This window comes from Haematobia irritans, chromosome 3, assembly GCF_050003625.1.
Source record: "Haematobia irritans isolate KBUSLIRL chromosome 3, ASM5000362v1, whole genome shotgun sequence".
In the NCBI taxonomy this organism is placed as follows: domain Eukaryota; kingdom Metazoa; phylum Arthropoda; class Insecta; order Diptera; family Muscidae; genus Haematobia; species Haematobia irritans.
This window is the reverse complement of record NC_134399.1, coordinates 193401721-193425829: the sequence shown is the minus strand read 5'-3', so window position 1 is coordinate 193425829 and position 24109 is coordinate 193401721.

Sequence of the window (24109 nt, the reverse complement as noted above, 5' to 3'; positions counted from 1 at the left end):
CGAATTATCGTCTTTTTCGCTCTAGGACGCTTAGTTTAGGAGATATGGCCAAAAGAAGTTTTTCATATAAAAATTTAAATTTTTTTAGGATTTGGGTGGATTTTTCGATTTTTTGAGGGTGGTCACGAATTATCGTCCTTTTCGCTCTAGGACGCTTAGTTGAGGAGATATGGCCAAAAGAAGTTTTTCATATAAATTTTTCAATTTTTTTAGGATTTGGGTGGATTTTTCGATTTTTTGAGGGTGGTCACGAATTATCGTCCTTTTCGCTCTAGGACGCTTAGTTTAGGAGATATGGCCAAAAGAAGTTTTTCATATAAAAATTTCAATTTTTTTAGGATTTGGGTGGATTTTTCGATTTTTTGAGGGTGGTCACGAATTATCGTCCTTTTCGCTCTAGGACGCTTAGTTTAGGAGATATGGCCAAAAGAAGTTTTTCATATAAAAATTTCAATTTTTTTAGGATTTGGGTGGATTTTTCGATTTTTTGAGGGTGGTCACGAATTATCGTCCTTTTCGCTCTAGGACGCTTAGTTTAGGAGATATGGCCAAAAGAAGTTTTTCATATAAAAATTTCAATTTTTTTAGGATTTGGGTGAATTTTTCGATTTTTTGAGGGTGGTCACGAGTTATCGTCCTTTTCGCTTTAGGACGCTTAGTTTAGGAGATATGGCCAGAAGAAGTTTTTTGAGGGTGGTCACGAATTATCGTCCTTTTCGCTCTAGGACGCTTAGTTTAGGAGATATGGCCAAAAGAAGTTTTTCATACAAAAATTTCAATTTTTTTAGGATTTGGGTGAATTTTTCAATTTTTTGAGGGTGGTCACGAATTATCGTCCTTTTCGCTCTAGGACGCTTAGTTTAGGAGATATGGCTAAAAGAAGTTTTTCATATAAAAATTTCAATTTTTTTAGGATTTGGGTGGATTTTTCGATTTTTTGAGGGTGGTCACGAATTATCGTCCTTTTCGCTCTAGGACGCTTGGTTTAGGAGATATGGCCAAAAGAAGTTTTTCATATAAAAATTTCAATTTTTTTAGGATTTGGGTGAATTTTTCGATTTTTTGAGGGTGGTCACGAATTATCGTCCTTTTCGCTCTAGGACGCTTAGTTTAGGAGATATGGCCAAAAGAAGTTTTTCATATAAAAATTTCAATTTTTTTAGGATTTGGGTGGATTTTTCGATTTTTTGAGGGTGGTCACGAATTATCGTCCTTTTCGCTCTAGGACGCTTAGTTTAGGAGATATGGCCAAAAGAAGTTTTTCATATAAAAAGTTCAATTTTTTTTAAGATTTGGGTGGATTTTTCGAATTTTTGAGGGTGGTCACGAATTATCGTCCTTTTCGCTCTAGGACGCTTAGTTTAGGAGATATGGCCAAAAGAAGATTTTCATATAAAAATGTCAATTTTTTTAGGATTTGGGTGGATTTTTCGATTTTTTGAGGGTGGTCACGAATTATCGTCCTTAGTTTAGGAGATATGGCCAAAAGAAGTTTTTCATATAAAAATTTCAATTTTTTTAGGATTTGGGTGAATTTTTCGATTTTTTGAGGGTGGTCACGAGTTATCGTCCTTTTCGCTTTAGGACGCTTAGTTTAGGAGATATGGCCAGAAGAAGTTTTTTGAGGGTGGCCACGAATTATCGTCCTTTTTGCTCTAGGACGCTTAGTTTAGGAGATATGGCCAAAAGAAGTTTTTCATACAAAAATTTCAATTTTTTTAGGATTTGGGTGAATTTTTCAATTTTTTGAGGGTGGTCACGAATTATCGTCCTTTTCGCTCTAGGACGCTTAGTTTAGGAGATATGGCCAAAAGAAGTTTTTCATATAAAAATTTCAATTTTTTTAGGATTTGGGTGGATTTTTCGATTTTTTGAGGGTGGTCACGAATTATCGTCCTTTTCGCTCTAGGACGCTTGGTTTAGGAGATATGGCCAAAAGAAGTTTTTCATATAAAAATTTCAATTTTTTTAGGATTTGGGTGGATTTTTCGATTTTTTGAGGGTGGTCACGAATTATCGTCCTTTTCGCTCTAGGACGCTTAGTTTAGGAGATATGGCCAAAAGAAGTTTTTCATATAAAAATTTCAATTGGGTGGATTTTTCGATTTTTTGAGGGTGGTCACGAATTATCGTCCTTTTCGCTCTAGGACGCTTAGTTTAAGAGATATGGCCAAAAGAAGTTTTTCATATAAATTTTTCAATTTTTTTAGGATTTGGGTGGATTTTTCGATTTTTTGATGGTGGTCACGAATTATCGTCCTTTTCGCTCTAGGACGCTTCGTTTAGGAGATATGGCCAAAAGAAGTTTTTCATATAAAAATTTCAATTTTTTTAGGATTTGGGTAGATTTTTCGATTTTTTGAGGGTGGTCACGAATTATCGTCCTTTTCGCTCTAGGACGCTTAGTTTAGGAGATATGGCGAAAAGAAGTTTTTCATATAAAAATTTCAATTTTTTTAGGATTTGGGTGAATTTTTCGATTTTTTGAGGGTGGTCACGAATTATCGTCCTTTTCGCTCTAGGACGCTTAGTTTAGGAGATATGGCCAAAAGAAGTTTTTCATATAAAAATTTCAATTTTTTTAGGATTTGGGTGAATTTTTCGATTTTTTGAGGGTGGTCACGAATTATCGTCCTTTTCGCTCTAGGACGCTTAGTTTAGGAGATATGGCCAAAAGAAGTTTTTCATATAAAAATTTCAATTTTTTTAGGATTTGGGTGGATTTTTCGATTTTTTGAGGGTGGTCACGAATTATCGTCCTTTTCGCTCTAGGAAGCTTAGTTTAGGAGATATGGCCAAAAGAAGTTTTTCATATAAAAATTTCAATTTTTTTAGGATTTGGTTGAATTTTTCGATTTTTTGAGGGTGGTCACGTATTATCGTCCTTTTCGCTCTAGGACGCTTAGTTTAGGAGATATGGCCAAAAGAAGTTTTTCATATAAAAATTTCAATTGGGTGGATTTTTCGATTTTTTGAGGGTGGTCACGAATTATCGTCATTTTCGCTCTAGGACGCTTAGTTTAGGAGATATGGCCAAAAGAAGTTTTTCATATAAAAATTTCATTTTTTTTAGAATTTGGTTGAATTTTACGATTTTTTGAGGGTGGTCACGAATTATCGTCCTTTTCGCTCTAGGACGCTTAGTTTAGGAGATATGGCCAAAAGAAGTTTTTCATATAAAAATTTCAATTTTTTTAGGATTTGGGTGGATTTTTCGATTTTTTGAGGGTGGTCACGAATTATCGTCCTTTTCGCTCTAGGACGCTTAGTTTAGGAGATATGGCCAAAAGAAGTTTTTCATATAAAAATTTCAATTTTTTTAGAATTTGGTTGAATTTTTCGATTTTTTGAGGGTGGTCACGAATTATCGTCCTTTTCGCTCTAGGACGCTTAGTTTAGGAGATATGGCAATAAGAAGTTTTTCATATAAAAATTTCAATTTTTTTAGGATTTGGGTGGATTTTTCAATTTTTTGAGGGTGGTCACGACTTATCGTCCTTTTCGCTCTAGGACGCTTAGTTTAGGAGATATGGCCAAAAGAAGTTTTTCATATAAAAATTTCGATTTTTTAGGATTTGGGTGAATTTTTCAATTTTTTGAGGGTGGTCACGAATTATCGTCCTTTTCGCTCTAGGACGCTTAGTTTAGGAGATATGGCTAAAAGAAGTTTTTCATATAAAAATTTAAATTTTTTTAGGATTTGGTTGAATTTTTCGATTTTTTGAGGGTGGTCACGAATTATCGTCCTTTTCGCTCTAGGACGCTTAGTTTAGGAGATATGGCCAAAAGAAGTTTTTCATATAAAAATTTAAATTTTTTTAGGATTTGGTTGAATTTTTCGATTTTTTGAGGGTGGTCACGAATTATCGTCCTTTTCGCTCTAGGACGCTTAGTTTAGGAGATATGGCCAAAAGAAGTTTTTCATATAAAAATTTCAATTTTTTTAGGATTTGGGTGAAATTTTGGATTTTTTGAGGGTGGTCACGAATTATCGTCCTTTTCGCTCTAGGACGCTTAGTTTAGGAGATATGGCCAAAAGAAGTTTTTCATATAAAAATTTCAATTTTTTTAGGATTTGGTTGAATTTTTCGATTTTTTGAGGGTGGCCACGTTTATCGTCCTTTTCGCTCTAGGACGCTTAGTTTAGGAGATATGGCCAAAAGAAGTTTTTCATATAAAAATTTCAATTTTTTTAGGATTTGGTTGAATTTTTCGATTTTTTGAGGGCGGCCACGTTTATCGTCCTTTTCGCTCTAGGACGCTTAGTTTAGGATATATGGCCAAAAGAAGTTTTTCATATAAAAATTTCAATTTTTTTAGGATTTGGTTGAATTTTTCGATTTTTTGAGGGTGGTCACGAATTATCGTCCTTTTCGCTCTAGGACGCTTAGTTTAGGATATATGGCCAAAAGAAGTTTTTCATATAAAAATTTCAATTTTTTTAGGATTTGGTTGAATTTTTCGATTTTTTGAGGGTGGTCACGAATTATCGTCCTTTTCGCTCTAGGACGCTTAGTTTAGGAGATATGGCCAAAAGAAGTTTTTCATATAAAAATTTCAATTTTTTTAGGATTTGGGTGAATTCTTCAATTTTTTGAGGGTGGTCACGAATTATCGTCCTTTTCGCTCTAGGACGCTTAGTTTAGGAGGCTAAAAGAAGTTTTTCATATAAAAATTTTAATTTTTTTAGGATTTGGGTGAATTCTTCAATTTTTTGAGGGTGGTCACGAATTATCGTCCTTTTCGCTCTAGGACGCTTAGTTTAGGAGATATGGCCAAAAGAAGTTTTTCATATAAAAATTTAAATTTTTTTAGGATTTGGTTGAATTTTTCGATTTTTTGAGGGTGGTCACGAATTATCGTCCTTTTCGCTCTAGGACGCTTAGTTTAGGAGATATGGCCAAAAGAAGTTTTTCATATAAAAATTTCAATTTTTTTAGGATTTGGGTGAAATTTTCGATTTTTTGAGGGTGGTCACGAAATATCGTCCTTTTCGCTCTAGGACGCTTAGTTTAGGAGATATGGCCAAAAGAAGTTTTTCATATAAAAATTTCAATTTTTTTAGGATTTGGTTGAATTTTTCGATTTTTTGAGGGTGGCCACGTTTATCGTCCTTTTCGCTCTAGGACGCTTAGTTTAGGAGATATGGCCAAAAGAAGTTTTTCATATAAAAATTTCAATTTTTTTAGGATTTGGTTGAATTTTTCGATTTTTTGAGGGTGGCCACGTTTATCGTCCTTTTCGCTCTAGGACGCTTAGTTTAGGATATATGGCCAAAAGAAGTTTTTCATATAAAAATTTCAATTTTTTTAGGATTTGGTTGAATTTTTCGATTTTTTGAGGGTGGTCACGAATTATCGTCCTTTTCGCTCTAGGACGCTTAGTTTAGGATATATGGCCAAAAGAAGTTTTTCATATAAAAATTTCAATTTTTTTAGGATTTGGTTGAATTTTTCGATTTTTTGAGGGTGGTCACGAATTATCGTCCTTTTCGCTCTAGGACGCTTAGTTTAGGAGATATGGCCAAAAGAAGTTTTTCATATAAAAATTTCAATTTTTTTAGGATTTGGGTGAATTCTTCAATTTTTTGAGGGTGGTCACGAATTATCGTCCTTTTCGCTCTAGGACGCTTAGTTTAGGAGGCTAAAAGAAGTTTTTCATATAAAAATTTTAATTTTTTTAGGATTTGGGTGAATTCTTCAATTTTTTGAGGGTGGTCACGAATTATCGTCCTTTTCGCTCTAGGACGCTTAGTTTAGGAGATATGGCTAAAAGAAGTTTTTCATATAAAAATTTCATTTTTTTTAGGATTTGGGTGGATTTTTCGATTTTTTGAGGGTGGTCACGAATTATCGTCCTTTTCGCTCTAGGACGCTTAGTTTAGGAGATATGGCCAAAAGAAGTTTTTCATATAAAAATTTCAATTTTTTTAGGATTTGGTTGAATTTTTCGATTTTTTGAGGGTGGTCACGAATTATCGTCCTTTTCGTTCTAGGACGCTTAGTTTAGGAGATATGGCCAAAAGAAGTTTTTCATATAAAAATTTCAATTTTTTTAGGATTTGGATGGATTTTTCGATTTTTTGAGGGTGGTCACGAATTATCGTCCTTTTCGCTCTAGGACGCTTAGTTTAGGAGATATGGCCAAAAGAAGTTTTTCATATAAAAATTTCAATTTTGTTAGGATTTGGTTGAATTTTTCGATTTTTTGAGGGTGGTCACGAATTATCGTCCTTTTCGCGCTAGGACGCTTAGTTTAGGAGATATGGCCAAAAGAAGTTTTTCATATAAAAATTTCAATTTTTTTAGGATTTGGGTGGATTTTTCGATTTTTTGAGGGTGGTCACGAATTATCGTCCTTTTCGCTCTAGGACGCTTAGTTTAGGAGATATGGTCAAAAGAAGTTTTTCATATAAATTTTTCAATTTTTTTAGGATTTGGGTGGATTTTTCGATTTTTTGAGGGTGGTCACGAACTATCGTCCTTTTCGCTCTAGGACGCTTAGTTTAAAAGATATGGCCAAAAGAAGTTTTTCATATAAATTTTTCAATTTTTTTAGGATTTGGGTGGATTTTTCGATTTTTTGAGGGTGGTCACGAATTATCGTCCTTTTCGCTCTAGGACGCTTAGTTTAAGAGATATGGCCAAAAGAAGTTTTTCATATAAAAATTTCAATTTTTTTAGGATTTGGGTGGATTTTTCGATTTTTTGAGGGTGGTCACGAATTATCGTCCTTTTCGCTCTAGGACGCTTAGTTTAGGAGATATGGCCAAAAGAAGTGTTTCATATAAAAATTTCAATTTTTTTAGGATTTGGTTGAATTTTTCGATTTTTTGAGGGTGGTCACGAATTATCGTCCTTTTCGCTCTAGGACGCTTAGTTTAGGAGATATGGCCAAAAGAAGTTTTTCATATAAAAATTTCAATTTTTTTAGGATTTGGGTGGATTTTTCGATTTTTTGAGGGTGGTCACGAATTATCGTCCTTTTCGCTCTAGGACGCTTAGTTTAAGAGATATGTCCAAAAGAAGTTTTTCATATAAAAATTTAAATTTTTTTAGGATTTGGGTGGATTTTTCGATTTTTTGAGGGTGGTCACGAATTATCGTCCTTTTCGCTCTAGGACGCTTAGTTTAGGAGATATGACCAAAAGAAGTTTTTCATATAAAAATTTAAATTTTTTTAGGATTTGAGTGGATTTTTTGATTTTTTGAGGGTGGTCACGAATTATCGTCCTTTTCGCTCTAGGACGCTTAGTTTAGGAGATATGGCCAAAAGAAGTTTTTCATATGAATTTTTCAATTTTTTTAGGATTTGGGTGGATTTTTCGATTTTTTGAGGGTGGTCACGAATTATCGTCCTTTTCGCTCTAGGACGCTTAGTTTAGGAGATATGGCCAAAAGAAGTTTTTCATATGAATTTTTCAATTTTTTTAGGATTTGGGTGGATTTTTCGATTTTTTGAGGGTGGTCACGAATTATCGTCCTTTTCGCTCTAGGACGCTTAGTTTAGGAGATATGGCCAAAAGAAGTTTTTCATATAAAAATTTCAATTTTTTTAGGATTTGGGTGAAATTTTCGATTTTTTGAGGGTGGTCACGAATTATCGTCCTTTTCGCTCTAGGACGCTTAGTTTAGGAGATATGGCCAAAAGAAGTTTTTCATATAAAAATTTCAATTTTTTTAGGATTTGGGTGAATTTTTCGATTTTTTGAGGGTGGTCACGAATTATCGTCCTTTTCGCTCTAGGACGCTTAGTTTAGGAGATATGGCCAAAAGAAGTTTTTCATATAAAAATTTCAATTTTTTTAGGATTTGGTTGAATTTTTCGATTTTTTGAGGGTGGTCACGAATTATCGTCCTTTTCGCTCTAGGACGGTTAGTTTAGGAGATATGGCAATAAGAAGTTTTTCATATAAAAATTTCAATTTTTTTAGGATTTGGGTGGATTTTTCAATTTTTTGAGGGTGGTCACGAATTATCGTCCTTTTCGCTCTAGGACGCTTAGTTTAGGAGATATGGCCAAAAGAAGTTTTTCATATAAAAATTTCGATTTTTTAGGATTTGGGTGAATTTTTCAATTTTTTGAGGGTGGTCACGAATTATCGTCCTTTTCGCTCTAGGACGCTTAGTTTAGGAGATATGGCTAAAAGAAGTTTTTCATATAAAAATTTCAATTTTTTTAGGATTTGGTTGAATTTTTCGATTTTTTGAGGGTGGTCACGAATTATCGTCCTTTTCGCTCTAGGACGCTTAGTTTAGGAGATATGGCCAAAAGAAGTTTTTCATATAAAAATTTCAATTTTTTTAGGATTTGGTTGAATTTTTCGATTTTTTGAGGGTGGTCACGAATTATCGTCCTTTTCGCTCTAGGACGCTTAGTTTAGGAGATATGGCCAAAAGAAGTTTTTCATATAAAAATTTCAATTTTTTTAGGATTTGGGTGGATATTTCGATTTTTTGAGGGTGGTCACGAATTATCGTCCTTTTCGCTCTAGGACGCTTAGTTTAGGAGATATGGCCAAAAGAAGTTTTTCATATAAATTTTTCATTTTTTTTAGGATTTGGGTGGATTTTTCGATTTTTTGAGGGTGGTCACGAATTATCGTCCTTTTCGCTCTAGGACTCTTAGTTTAGGAGATATGGCCAAAAGAAGTTTTTCATATAAATTTTTCAATTTTTTTAGGATTTGGGTGGATTTTTCGATTTTTTGAGGGTGGTCACGAATTATCGTCCTTTTCGCTCTAGGACGCTTAGTTTAGGAGATATGGCCAAAAGAAGTTTTTCATATAAAAATTTCAATTTTTTTAGGATTTGGGTGGATTTTTCGATTTTTTGAGGGTGGTCACGAATTATCGTCCTTTTCGCTCTAGGACGCTTAGTTTAGGAGATATGGCCAAAAGAAGTTTTTCATATAAAAATTTCAATTTTTTTAGGATTTGGGTGAATTTTTCGATTTTTTGAGGGTGGTCACGAATTATCGTCCTTTTCGCTCTAGGACGCTTAGTTTAGGAGATATGGCTAAAAGAAGTTTTTCATATAAAAATTTCTTTTTTTTTGGGATTTGGGTGGATTTTTCGATTTTTTGAGGGTGGTCACGAATTATCGTCCTTTTCGCTCTAGGACGCTTAGTTTAGGAGATATGGCCAAAAGAAGTTTTTCATATAAAAATTTCAATTTTTTAGGATTTGGGTGGATTTTTCGATTTTTTGAGGGTGGTCACGAATTATCGTCCTTTTCGCTCTAGGACGCTTAGTTTAGGAGATATGGCCAAAAGAAGTTTTTCATATAAAAATTTCAATTTTTTTAGGATTTGGGTGGATTTTTCGATTTTTTGAGGGTGGTCACGAATTATCGTCCTTTTCGCTCTAGGACGCTTAGTTTAGGAGATATGGCCAAAAGAAGTTTTTCATATAAAAATTTCAATTTTTTTAGGATTTGGGTGAATTTTTCGATTTTTTGAGTGTGGTCACGAATTATCGTCCTTTTCGCTCTAGGACGCTTAGTTTAGGAGATATGGCCAAAAGAAGTTTTTCATATAAAAATTTAAATTTTTTTTTGGATTTGGGTGAATTTTTCGATTTTTGGAGGGTGGTCACGAATTATCGTCCTTTTCGCTCTAAGACGCTTAGTTTAGGAGATATGGCCAAAAGAAGTTTTTCATATAAAAATTTAAATTTTTTTAGGATTTGGGTGGATTTTTCGATTTTTTGAGGGTGGTCACGAATTATCGTCCTTTTCGCTCTAGGACGCTTAGTTTAGGAGATATGGCCAAAAGAAGTTTTTCGTATAAAAATTTCAATTTTTTTAGGATTTTGGTGGATTTTTCGATTTTATCGTCCTTTTCGCTCTAGGACGCTTAGTTTAGGAGATATGGCCAAAAGAAGTTTTTCATATAAAAATTTCAATTTTTTTAGGATTTGGGTGGATTTTTCGATTTTTTGAGGGTGGTCACGAATTATCGTCCTTTTCGCTCTAGGACGCTTAGTTTAGGAGATATGGCCAAAAGAAGTTTTTCATATAAAAATTTCATTTTTTTTAGGATTTGGGTGGATTTTGCGATTTTTTGAGGGTGGTCACGAATTATCGTCCTTTTCGCTCTAGGACGCTTAGTTTAGGAGATATGGCCAAAAGAAGTTTTTCATATAAAAATTTAAATTTTTTTAGGATTTGGGTGAATTTTTCGATTTTTTGAGGGTGGTCACGAATTATCGTCCTTTTCGCTCTAGGACGCTTAGTTTAGGAGATATGGCCAAAAGAAGTTTTTCATATAAAAATTTCAATTTTTTTAGGATTTGGGTGAATTTTTCGATTTTTTGAGTGTGGTCACGAATTATCGTCCTTTTCGCTCTAGGACGCTTAGTTTAGGAGATATGGCCAAAAGAAGTTTTTCATATAAAAATTTCAATTTTTTTAGGATTTGGGTGGATTTTTCGATTTTTTGAGGGTGGTCACGAATTATCGTCCTTTTCGCTCTAGGACGCTTAGTTTAGGAGATATGGCCAAAAGAAGTTTTTCATATAAAAATTTCAATTTTTTTAGGATTTGGGTGGATTTTTCGATTTTTTGAGGGTGGTCACGAATTATCGTCCTTTTCGCTCTAGGACGCTTAGTTTAGGAGATATGGCCAAAAGAAGTTTTTCATATAAAAATTTCAATTTTTTTAGGATTTGGTTGAATTTTTCGATTTTTTGAGGGTGGTCACGAATTATCGTCCTTTTCGCTCTAGGACGCTTAGTTTAGGAGATATGGCCAAAAGAAGTTTTTCATATAAAAATTTCAATTTTTTTAGGATTTGGGTGAATTTTTCGATTTTTTGAGGGTGGTCACGAATTATCGTCCTTTTCGCTCTAGGACGCTTAGTTTAGGAGATATGGCCAAAAGAAGTTTTTCATATAAAAATTTCAATTTTTTTAGGATTTGGGTGAATTTTTCGATTTTTTGAGGGTGGCCACGAATTATCGTCCTTTTCGCTCTAGGACGCTTAGTTTAGGAGATATGGCCAAAAGAAGTTTTTCATATAAAAATTTCAATTTTTTTAGGATTTGGGTGAATTTTTCGATTTTTTGAGTGTGGTCACGAATTATCGTCCTTTTCGCTCTAGGACGCTTAGTTTAGGAGATATGGCCAAAAGAAGTTTTTCATATAAAAATTTCAATTTTTTTAGGATTTGGGTGAATTTTTCGATTTTTTGAGGGTGGTCACGAATTATCGTCCTTTTCGCTCTAGGACGCTTAGTTTAGGAGATATGGCCAAAAGAAGTTTTTCATATAAAAATTTCAATTTTTTTAGGATTTGGGTGAATTTTTCGATTTTTTGAGGGTGGCCACGAATTATCGTCCTTTTCGCTCTAGGACGCTTAGTTTAGGAGATATGGCCAAAAGAAGTTTTTCATATAAAAATTTCAATTTTTTTAGGATTTGGTTAATTTTTTCGATTTTTTGTGGGTGGCCACGTATTATCGTCCTTTTCGCTCTAGGACGCTTAGTTTAGGAGATATGGCCAAAAGAAGTTTTTCATATAAAAATTTCAATTTTTTTAGGATTTGGGTGCATTTTTCGATTTTTTGAGGGTGGTCACGAATTATCGTCCTTTTCGCTCTAGGACGCTTAGTTTAGGAGATATGGCCAAAAGAAGTTTTTCATATAAAAATTTCAATTTTTTTAGGATTTGGTTAAATTTTTCGATTTTTTGTGGGTGGCCACGTATTATCGTCCTTTTCGCTCTAGGACGCTTAGTTTAGGAGATATGGCCAAAAGAAGTTTTTCATATAAAAATTTCAATTTTTTTAGGATTTGGGTGAATTTTTCGATTTTTTTGAGGGTGGCCACGAATTATCGTCCTTTTCGCTCTAGGACGCTTAGTTTAGGAGATATGGCCAAAAGAAGTTTTTCATATAAAAATTTCAATTTTTTTAGGATTTGGTTAAATTTTTCGATTTTTTGTGGGTGGCCACGTATTATCGTCCTTTTCGCTCTAGGACGCTTAGTTTAGGAGATATGGCCAAAAGAAGTTTTTCATATAAAAATTTCAATTTTTTTAGGATTTGGGTGGATTTTTCGATTTTTTGAGGGTGGTCACGAATTATCGTCCTTTTCGCTCTAGGACGCTTAGTTTAGGAGATATGGCCAAAAGAAGTTTTTCATATAAAAATTTCAATTTTTTTAGGATTTGGGTGGATTTTTCGATTTTTTGAGGGTGGTCACGAATTATCGTCCTTTTCGCTCTAGGACGCTTAGTTTAGGAGATATGACCAAAAGAAGTTTTTCATATAAAAATTTAAATTTTTTTAGGATTTGGGTGGATTTTTCGATTTTTTGAGGGTGGTCACGAATTATCGTCCTTTTCGCTCTAGGACGCTTAGTTTAGGAGATATGGCCAAAAGAAGTTTTTCATATGAATTTTTCAATTTTTTTAGGATTTGGGTGGATTTTTCGATTTTTTGAGGGTGGTCACGAATTATCGTCCTTTTCGCTCTAGGACGCTTAGTTTAGGAGATATGGCCAAAAGAAGTTTTTCATATAAAAATTTCAATTTTTTTAGGATTTGGGTGAAATTTTCGATTTTTTGAGGGTGGTCACGAATTATCGTCCTTTTCGCTCTAGGACGCTTAGTTTAGGAGATATGGCCAAAAGAAGTTTTTCATATAAAAATTTCAATTTTTTTAGGATTTGGGTGAATTTTTCGATTTTTTGAGGGTGGTCACGAATTATCGTCCTTTTCGCTCTAGGACGCTTAGTTTAGGAGATATGGCCAAAAGAAGTTTTTCATATAAAAATTTCAATTTTTTTAGGATTTGGTTGAATTTTTCGATTTTTTGAGGGTGGTCACGAATTATCGTCCTTTTCGCTCTAGGACGCTTAGTTTAGGAGATATGGCCAAAAGAAGTTTTTCATATAAAAATTTCAATTTTTTTAGGATTTGGTTGAATTTTTCGATTTTTTGAGGGTGGTCACGAATTATCGTCCTTTTCGCTCTAGGACGCTTAGTTTAGGAGATATGGCCAAAAGAAGTTTTTCATATAAAAATTTCAATTTTTTTAGGATTTGGTTGAATTTTTCGATTTTTTGAGGGTGGTCACGAATTATCGTCCTTTTCGCTCTAGGACGCTTAGTTTAGGAGATATGGCCAAAAGAAGTTTTTCATATAAAAATTTCAATTTTTTTAGGATTTGGTTGAATTTTTCGATTTTTTGAGGGTGGTCACGAATTATCGTCCTTTTCGCTCTAGGACGCTTAGTTTAGGAGATATGGCTAAAAGAAGTTTTTCATATAAAAATTTCAATTTTTTTAGGATTTGGTTGAATTTTTCGATTTTTTGAGGGTGGTCACGAATTATCGTCCTTTTCGCTCTAGGACGCTTAGTTTAGGAGATATGGCCAAAAGAAGTTTTTCATATAAAAATTTTAATTTTTTTAGGATTTGGTTGAATTTTTCGATTTTTTGAGGGTGGTCACGAATTATCGTCCTTTTCGCTCTAGGACGCTTAGTTTAGGAGATATGGCCAAAAGAAGTTTTTCATATAAAAATTTCAATTTTTTTAGGATTTGGTTGAATTTTTCGATTTTTTGAGGGTGGCCACGTTTATCGTCCTTTTCGCTCTAGGACGCTTAGTTTAGGAGATATGGCCAAAAGAAGTTTTTCATATAAAAATTTCAATTTTTTTAGAATTTGGTTGAATTTTTCGATTTTTTGAGGGTGGTCACGAATTATCGTCCTTTTCGCTCTAGGACGGTTAGTTTAGGAGATATGGCAATAAGAAGTTTTTCATATAAAAATTTCAATTTTTTTAGGATTTGGGTGGATTTTTCGATTTTTTGAGGGTGGTCACGAATTATCGTCCTTTTCGCTCTAGGACGCTTAGTTTAGGAGATATGGCCAAAAAAAGTTTTTCATATAAAAATTTCGATTTTTTAGGATTTGGGTGAATTTTTCAATTTTTTGAGGGTGGTCACGAATTATCGTCCTTTTCGCTCTAGGACGCTTAGTTTAGGAGATATGGCTAAAAGAAGTTTTTCATATAAAAATTTCAATTTTTTTAGGATTTGGTTGAATTTTTCGATTTTTTGAGGGTGGTCACGAATTATCGTCCTTTTCGCTCTAGGACGCTTAGTTTAGGAGATATGGCCAAAAGAAGTTTTTCATATAAAAATTTCAATTTTTTTAGGATTTGGTTGAATTTTTCGATTTTTTGAGGGTGGTCACGAATTATCGTCCTTTTCGCTCTAGGACGCTTAGTTTAGGAGATATGGCCAAAAGAAGTTTTTCATATAAAAATTTCAATTTTTTTAGGATTTGGGTGGATTTTTCGATTTTTTGAGGGTGGTCACGAATTATCGTCCTTTTCGCTCTAGGACGCTTAGTTTAGGAGATATGGCCAAAAGAAGTTTTTCATATAAATTTTTCAATTTTTTTAGGATTTGGGTGGATTTTTCGATTTTTTGAGGGTGGTCACGAATTATCGTCCTTTTCGCTCTAGGACTCTTAGTTTAGGAGATATGGCCAAAAGAAGTTTTTCATATAAATTTTTCAATTTTTTTAGGATTTGGGTGGATTTTTTGATTTTTTGAGGGTGGTCACGAATTATCGTCCTTTTCGCTCTAGGACGCTTAGTTTAGGAGATATGGCCAAAAGAAGTTTTTCATATAAAAATTTCAATTTTTTTAGGATTTGGGTGGATTTTTCGATTTTTTGAGGGTGGTCACGAATTATCGTCCTTTTCGCTCTAGGACGCTTAGTTTAGGAGATATGGCCAAAAGAAGTTTTTCATATAAAAATTTCAATTTTTTTAGGATTTGGGTGAATTTTTCGATTTTTTGAGGGTGGTCACGAATTATCGTCCTTTTCGCTCTAGGACGCATAGTTTAGGAGATATGGCTAAAAGAAGTTTTTCATATAAAAATTTCTTTTTTTTTGGGATTTGGGTGGATTTTTCGATTTTCTGAGGGTGGTCACGAATTATCGTCCTTTTCGCTCTAGGACGCTTAGTTTAGGAGATATGGCCAAAAGAAGTTTTTCATATAAAAATTTCAATTTTTTAGGATTTGGGTGGATTTTTCGATTTTTTGAGGGTGGTCACGAATTATCGTCCTTTTCGCTCTAGGACGCTTAGTTTAGGAGATATGGCCAAAAGAAGTTTTTCATATAAAAATTTCAATTTTTTTAGGATTTGGGTGGATTTTTCGATTTTTTGAGGGTGGTCACGAATTATCGTCCTTTTCGCTCTAGGACGCTTAGTTTAGGAGATATGGCCAAAAGAAGTTTTTCATATAAAAATTTCAATTTTTTTAGGATTTGGGTGAATTTTTCGATTTTTTGAGTGTGGTCACGAATTATCGTCCTTTTCGCTCTAGGACGCTTAGTTTAGGAGATATGGCCAAAAGAAGTTTTTCATATAAAAATTTCAATTTTTTTTTGGATTTGGGTGAATTTTTCGATTTTTGGAGGGTGGTCACGAATTATCGTCCTTTTCGCTCTAAGACGCTTAGTTTAGGAGATATGGCCAAAAGAAGTTTTTCATATAAAAATTTCAATTTTTTTAGGATTTGGGTGGATTTTTCGATTTTTTGAGGGTGGTCACGAATTATCGTCCTTTTCGCTCTAGGACGCTTAGTTTAGGAGATATGGCCAAAAGAAGTTTTTCATATAAAAATTTCAATTTTTTTAGGATTTTGGTGGATTTTTCGATTTTATCGTCCTTTTCGCTCTAGGACGCTTAGTTTAGGAGATATGGCCAAAAGAAGTTTTTCATATAAAAATTTCAATTTTTTTAGGATTTGGGTGGATTTTTCGATTTTTTGAGGGTGGTCACGAATTATCGTCCTTTTCGCTCTAGGACGCTTAGTTTAGGAGATATGGCCAAAAGAAGTTTTTCATATAAAAATTTCATTTTTTTAGGATTTGGGTGGATTTTGCGATTTTTTGAGGGTGGTCACGAATTATCGTCCTTTTCGCTCTAGGACGCTTAGTTTAGGAGATATGGCCAAAAGAAGTTTTTCATATAAAAATTTAAATTTTTTTAGGATTTGGGTGAATTTTTCGATTTTTTGAGGGTGGTCACGAATTATCGTCCTTTTCGCTCTAGGACGCTTAGTTTAGGAGATATGGCCAAAAGAAGTTTTTCATATAAAAATTTCAATTTTTTTAGGATTTGGGTGAATTTTTCGATTTTTTGAGGGTGGCCACGAATTATCGTCCTTTTCGCTCTAGGACGCTTAGTTTAGGAGATATGGCCAAAAGAAGTTTTTCATATAAAAATTTCAATTTTTTTAGGATTTGGTTAATTTTTTCGATTTTTTGTGGGTGGCCACGTATTATCGTCCTTTTCGCTCTAGGACGCTTAGTTTAGGAGATATGGCCAAAAGAAGTTTTTCATATAAAAATTTCAATTTTTTTAGGATTTGGGTGAATTTTTCGATTTTTTGAGTGTGGTCACGAATTATCGTCCTTTTCGCTCTAGGACGCTTAGTTTAGGAGATATGGCCAAAAGAAGTTTTTCATATAAAAATTTCAATTTTTTTAGGATTTGGGTGGATTTTTCGATTTTTTGAGGGTGGTCACGAATTATCGTCCTTTTCGCTCTAGGACGCTTAGTTTAGGAGATATGGCCAAAAGAAGTTTTTCATATAAAAATTTCAATTTTTTTAGGATTTGGGTGGATTTTTCGATTTTTTGAGGGTGGTCACGAATTATCGTCCTTTTCGCTCTAGGACGCTTAGTTTAGGAGATATGGCCAAAAGAAGTTTTTCATATAAAAATTTCAATTTTTTTAGGATTTGGTTGAATTTTTCGATTTTTTGAGGGTGGTCACGAATTATCGTCCTTTTCGCTCTAGGACGCTTAGTTTAGGAGATATGGCCAAAAGAAGTTTTTCATATAAAAATTTCAATTTTTTTAGGATTTGGGTGAATTTTTCGATTTTTTGAGGGTGGTCACGAATTATCGTCCTTTTCGCTCTAGGACGCTTAGTTTAGGAGATATGGCCAAAAGAAGTTTTTCATATAAAAATTTCAATTTTTTTAGGATTTGGGTGAATTTTTCGATTTTTTGAGGGTGGCCACGAATTATCGTCCTTTTCGCTCTAGGACGCTTAGTTTAGGAGATATGGCCAAAAGAAGTTTTTCATATAAAAATTTCAATTTTTTTAGGATTTGGTTAAATTTTTCGATTTTTTGTGGGTGGCCACGTATTATCGTCCTTTTCGCTCTAGGACGCTTAGTTTAGGAGATATGGCCAAAAGAAGTTTTTCATATAAAAATTTCAATTTTTTTAGGATTTGGGTGAATTTTTCGATTTTTTGAGTGTGGTCACGAATTATCGTCCTTTTCGCTCTAGGACGCTTAGTTTAGGAGATATGGCCAAAAGAAGTTTTTCATATAAAAATTTCAATTTTTTTAGGATTTGGGTGAATTTTTCGATTTTTTGAGGGTGGTCACGAATTATCGTCCTTTTCGCTCTAGGACGCTTAGTTTAGGAGATATGGCCAAAAGAAGTTTTTCATATAAAAATGTCAATTTTTTTAGGATTTGGGTGAATTTTTCGATTTTTTGAGGGTGGCCACGAATTATCGTCCTTTTCGCTCTAGGACGCTTAGTTTAGGAGATATGGCCAAAAGAAGTTTTTCATATAAAAATTTCAATTTTTTTAGGATTTGGTTAATTTTTTCGATTTTTTGTGGGTGGCCACGTATTATCGTCCTTTTCGCTCTAGGACGCTTAGTTTAGGAGATATGGCCAAAAGAAGTTTTTCATATAAAAATTTCAATTTTTTTAGGATTTGGGTGAATTTTTCGATTTTTTGAGGGTGGTCACGAATTATCGTCCTTTTCGCTCTAGGACGCTTAGTTTAGGAGATATGGCCAAAAGAAGTTTTTCATATAAAAATTTCAATTTTTTTAGGATTTGGTTAAATTTTTCGATTTTTTGTGGGTGGCCACGTATTATCGTCCTTTTCGCTCTAGGACGCTTAGTTTAGGAGATATGGCCAAAAGAAGTTTTTCATATAAAAATTTCAATTTTTTTAGGATTTGGGTGAATTTTTCGATTTTTTGAGGGTGGCCACGAATTATCGTCCTTTTCGCTCTAGGACGTTTAGTTTAGGAGATATGGCCAAAAGAAGTTTTTCATATAAAAATTTCAATTTTTCAAAGAAGTTTTTCATATAAAAATTTCAATTTTTTTAGGATTTGGGTGAATTTTTCGATTTTTTGAGGGTGGCCACGAATTATCGTCCTTTTCGCTCTAGGACGTTTAGTTTAGGAGATATGGCCAAAAGAAGTTTTTCATATAAAAATTTCAATTTTTTTAGGATTTGGGTGGATTTTTCGATTTTTTGAGGGTGGTCACGAATTATCGTCCTTTTCGCTCTAGGACGCTTAGTTTAGGAGATATGGCCAAAAGAAGTTTTTCATATAAAAATTTCAATTTTTTTAGGATTTGGGTGGATTTTTCGATTTTTTGAGGGTGGTCACGAATTATCGTCCTTTTCGCTCTAGGACGCTTAGTTTAGGAGATATGGCCAAAAGAAGTTTTTCATATAAAAATTTCAATTTTTTTAGGATTTGGGTGGATTTTTCGATTTGTTGAGGGTGGTCACGAATTATCGTCCTTTTCGCTCTAGGACGCTTAGTTTAGGAGATATGGCCAAAAGAAGTTTTTCATATAAAAATTTCAATTTTTTTAGGATTTGGGTGGATTTTTCGATTTGTTGAGGGTGGTCACGAATTATCGTCCTTTTCGCTCTAGGACGCTTAGTTTAGGAGATATGGCCAAAAGAAGTTTTTCATATAAAAATTTCAATTTTTTTAGGATTTGGTTAAATTTTTCGATTTTTTGTGGGTGGCCACGTATTATCGTCCTTTTCGCTCTAGGACGCTTAGTTTAGGAGATATGGCCAAAAGAAGTTTTTCATATAAAAATTTCAATTTTTTTAGGATTTGGGTGAATTTTTCGATTTTTTGAGTGTGGTCACGAATTATCGTCCTTTTCGCTCTAGGACGCTTAGTTTAGGAGATATGGCCAAAAGAAGTTTTTCATATAAAAATTTCAATTTTTTTAGGATTTGGGTGGATTTTTCGATTTTTTGAGGGTGGTCACGAATTATCGTCCTTTTCGCTCTAGGACGCTTAGTTTAGGAGATATGGCCAAAAGAAGTTTTTCATATAAAAATTTCAATTTTTTTAGGATTTGGTTGAATTTTTCGATTTTTTGAGGGTGGTCACGAATTATCGTCCTTTTCGCTCTAGGACGCTTAGTTTAGGAGATATGGCCAAAAGAAGTTTTTCATATAAAAATTTCAATTTTTTTTAGGATTTGGGTGAATTTTTCGAATTTTTGAGGGTGGTCACGAATTATCGTCCTTTTCGCTCTAGGACGCTTAGTTTAGGAGATATGGCCAAAAGAAGTTTTTCATATAAAAATTTCAATTTTTTTAGGATTTGGGTGAATTTTTCGATTTTTTGAGGGTGGCCACGAATTATCGTCCTTTTCGCTCTAGGACGCTTAGTTTAGGAGATATGGCCAAAAGAAGTTTTTCATATAAAAATTTCAATTTTTTTAGAATTTGGTTAAAATTTTTCGATTTTTTGTGGGTGGCCACGTATTATCGTCCTTTTCGCTCTAGGACGCTTAGTTTAGGAGATATGGCCAAAAGAAGTTTTTCATATAAAAATTTCAATTTTTTTAGGATTTGGGTGAATTTTTCGATTTTTTGAGTGTGGTCACGAAGTATCGTCCTTTTCGCTCTAGGACGCTTAGTTTAGGAGATATGGCCAAAAGAAGTTTTTCATATAAAAATTTCAATTTTTTTAGGATTTGGGTGGATTTTTCGATTTTTTGAGGGTGGTCACGAATTATCGTCCTTTTCGCTCTAGGACGCTTAGTTTAGGAGATATGGCCAAAAGAAGTTTTTCATATAAAAATTTCAATTTTTTTAGGATTTGGGTGGATTTTTTGATTTTTTGAGGGTGGTCACGAATTATCGTCCTTTTCGCTCTAGGACGCTTAGTTTAGGAGATATGGCCAAAAGAAGTTTTTCATATAAAAATTTCATTTTTTTTAGGATTTGGGTGGATTTTTCGATTTTTTGAGGGTGGTCACGAATTATCGTCCTTTTCGCTCTAGGACGCTTAGTTTAGGAGATATGGCTAAAAGAAGTTTTTCATATAAAAATTTCAATTTTTTTAGGATTTGGTTGAATTTTTCGATTTTTTGAGTGTGGTCACGAATTATCGTCCTTTTCGCTCTAGGACGCTTAGTTTAGGAGATATGGCCAAAAGAAGTTTTTCATATAAAAATTTCAATTTTTTTAGGATTTGGTTAAATTTTTCGATTTTTTGTGGGTGGCCACGTATTATCGTCCTTTTCGCTCTAGGACGCTTAGTTTAGGAGATATGGCCAAAAGAAGTTTTTCATATAAAAATTTCAATTTTTTTAGGATTTGGGTGAATTTTTCGATTTTTTGAGTGTGGTCACGAATTATCGTCCTTTTCGCTCTAGGACGCTTAGTTTAGGAGATATGGCCAAAAGAAGTTTTTCATATAAAAATTTCAATTTTTTTAGGATTTGGGTGGATTTTTCGATTTTTTGAGGGTGGTCACGAATTATCGTCCTTTTCGCTCTAGGACGCTTAGTTTAGGAGATATGGCCAAAAGAAGTTTTTCATATAAAAATTTCATTTTTTTTAGGATTTGGTTGAATTTTTCGATTTTTTGAGGGTGGTCACGAATTATCGTCCTTTTCGCTCTAGGACGCTTAGTTTAGGAGATATGGCCAAAAGAAGTTTTTCATATAAAAATTTCAATTTTTTTTAGGATTTGGGTGAATTTTTCGAATTTTTGAGGGTGGTCACGAATTATCGTCCTTTTCGCTCTAGGACGCTTAGTTTAGGAGATATGGCCAAAAGAAGTTTTTCATATAAAAATTTCAATTTTTTTAGGATTTGGGTGAATTTTTCGATTTTTTGAGGGTGGCCACGAATTATCGTCCTTTTCGCTCTAGGACGCTTAGTTTAGGAGATATGGCCAAAAGAAGTTTTTCATATAAAAATTTCAATTTTTTTAGAATTTGGTTAAAATTTTTCGATTTTTTGTGGGTGGCCACGTATTATCGTCCTTTTCGCTCTAGGACGCTTAGTTTAGGAGATATGGCCAAAAGAAGTTTTTCATATAAAAATTTCAATTTTTTTAGGATTTGGGTGAATTTTTCGATTTTTTGAGTGTGGTCACGAATTATCGTCCTTTTCGCTCTAGGACGCTTAGTTTAGGAGATATGGCCAAAAGAAGTTTTTCATATAAAAATTTCAATTTTTTTAGGATTTGGGTGGATTTTTCGATTTTTTGAGGGTGGTCACGAATTATCGTCCTTTTCGCTCTAGGACGCTTAGTTTAGGAGATATGGCCAAAAGAAGTTTTTCATATAAAAATTTCAATTTTTTTAGGATTTGGGTGGATTTTTTGATTTTTTGAGGGTGGTCACGAATTATCGTCCTTTTCGCTCTAGGACGCTTAGTTTAGGAGATATGGCCAAAAGAAGTTTTTCATATAAAAATTTCATTTTTTTTAGGATTTGGGTGGATTTTTCGATTTTTTGAGGGTGGTCACGAATTATCGTCCTTTTCGCTCTAGGACGCTTAGTTTAGGAGATATGGCTAAAAGAAGTTTTTCATATAAAAATTTCAATTTTTTTAGGATTTGGTTGAATTTTTCGATTTTTTGAGTGTGGTCACGAATTATCGTCCTTTTCGCTCTAGGACGCTTAGTTTAGGAGATATGGCCAAAAGAAGTTATTCATATAAAAATTTAAATTTTTTTAGGATTTGGTTGAATTTTTCGATTTTTTGAGGGTGGTCACGAATTATCGTCCTTTTCGCTCTAGGACGCTTAGTTTAGGAGATATGGCCAAAAGAAGTTTTTCATATAAAAATTTCAATTTTTTTAGGATTTGGGTGGATTTTTCGATTTTTTGAGGGTGGTCACGAATTATCGTCCTTTTCGCTCTAGGACGCTTAGTTTAGGAGATATGGCCAAAAGAAGTTTTTCATATAAAAATTTCAATTTTTTTAGGATTTGGTTGAATTTTTCGATTTTTTGAGGGTGGCCACGTTTATCGTCCTTTTCGCTCTAGGACGCTTAGTTTAGGAGATATGGCCAAAAGAAGTTTTTCATATAAAAATTTCAATTTTTTTAGAATTTGGTTGAATTTTTCGATTTTTTGAGGGTGGTCACGAATTATCGTCCTTTTCGCTCTAGGACGCTTAGTTTAGGAGATATGGCAATAAGAAGTTTTTCATATAAAAATTTCAATTTTTTTAGGATTTGGGTGGATTTTTCAATTTTTTGAGGGTGGTCACGAATTATCGTCCTTTTCGCTCTAGGGCGCTTAGTTTAGGAGATATGGCCAAAAGAAGTTTTTCATATAAAAATTTCGATTTTTTAGGATTTGGGTGAATTTTTCAATTTTTTGAGGGTGGTCACGAATTATCGTCCTTTTCGCTCTAGGACGCTTAGTTTAGGAGATATGGCCAAAAGAAGTTTTTCATATAAAAATTTAAATTTTTTTAGGATTTGGTTGAATTTTTCGATTTTTTGAGGGTGGTCACGAATTATCGTCCTTTTCGCTCTAGGACGCTTAGTTTAGGAGATATGGCCAAAAGAAGTTTTTCATATAAAAATTTCAATTTTTTTAGGATTTGGGTGAATTTTTCAATTTTTTGAGGGTGGTCACGAATTATCGTCCTTTTCGCTCTAGGACGCTTAGTTTAGGAGATATGGCCAAAAGAAGTTTTTCATATAAAAATTTCAATTTTTTTAGGATTTGGGTGGATTTTCGATTTTTTGAGGGTGGTCACGAATTATCGTCCTTTTCGCTCTAGGACGCTTAGTTTAGGAGATATGGCCAAAAGAAGTTTTTCATATAAAAATTTCAATTTTTTTAGGATTTGGGTGGATTTTCGATTTTTTGAGGGTGGTCACGAATTATCGTCCTTTTCGCTCTAGGACGCTTAGTTTAGGAGATATGGCCAAAAGAAGTTTTTTATATAAAAATTTCAATTTTTTTAGGATTTGGGTGGATTTTTCGATTTTTTGAGGGTGGTCACGAATTATCGTCCTTTTCGCTCTAGGACGCTTAGTTTAGGAGATATGGCCAAAAGAAGTTTTTCATATAAAAATTTCAATTTTTTTAGGATTTGGTTGAATTTTTCGATTTTTTGAGGGTGGTCACGAATTATCGTCCTTTTCGCTCTAGGACGCTTAGTTTAGGAGATATGGCCAAAAGAAGTTTTTCATATAAAAATTTCAATTTTTTTAGGATTTGGTTAAATTTTTCGATTTTTTGTGGGTGGCCACGTATTATCGTCCTTTTCGCTCTAGGACGCTTAGTTTAGGAGATATGGCCAAAAGAAGTTTTTCATATAAAAATTTCAATTTTTTTAGGATTTGGGTGGATTTTTCGATTTTTTGAGGGTGGTCACGAATTATCGTCCTTTTCGCTCTAGGACGCTTAGTTTAGGAGATATGGCCAAAAGAAGTTTTTCATATAAAAATTTCATTTTTTTTAGGATTTGGGTGGATTTTTCGATTTTTTGAGGGTGGTCACGAATTATCGTCCTTTTCGCTCTAGGACGCTTAGTTTAGGAGATATGGCTAAAAGAAGTTTTTCATATAAAAATTTCAATTTTTTTAGGATTTGGTTGAATTTTTCGATTTTTTGAGGGTGGTCACGAATTATCGTCCTTTTCGCTCTAGGACGCTTAGTTTAGGAGATATGGCCAAAAGAAGTTTTTCATATAAAAATTTAAATTTTTTTAGGATTTGGTTGAATTTTTCGATTTTTTGAGGGTGGTCACGAATTATCGTCCTTTTCGCTCTAGGACGCTTAGTTTAGGAGATATGGCCAAAAGAAGTTTTTCATATAAAAATTTCAATTTTTTTAGGATTTGGGTGGATTTTTCGATTTTTTGAGGGTGGTCACGAATTATCGTCCTTTTCGCTCTAGGACGCTTAGTTTAGGAGATATGGCCAAAAGAAGTTTTTCATATAAAAATTTCAATTTTTTTAGGATTTGGTTGAATTTTTCGATTTTTTGAGGGTGGCCACGTTTATCGTCCTTTTCGCTC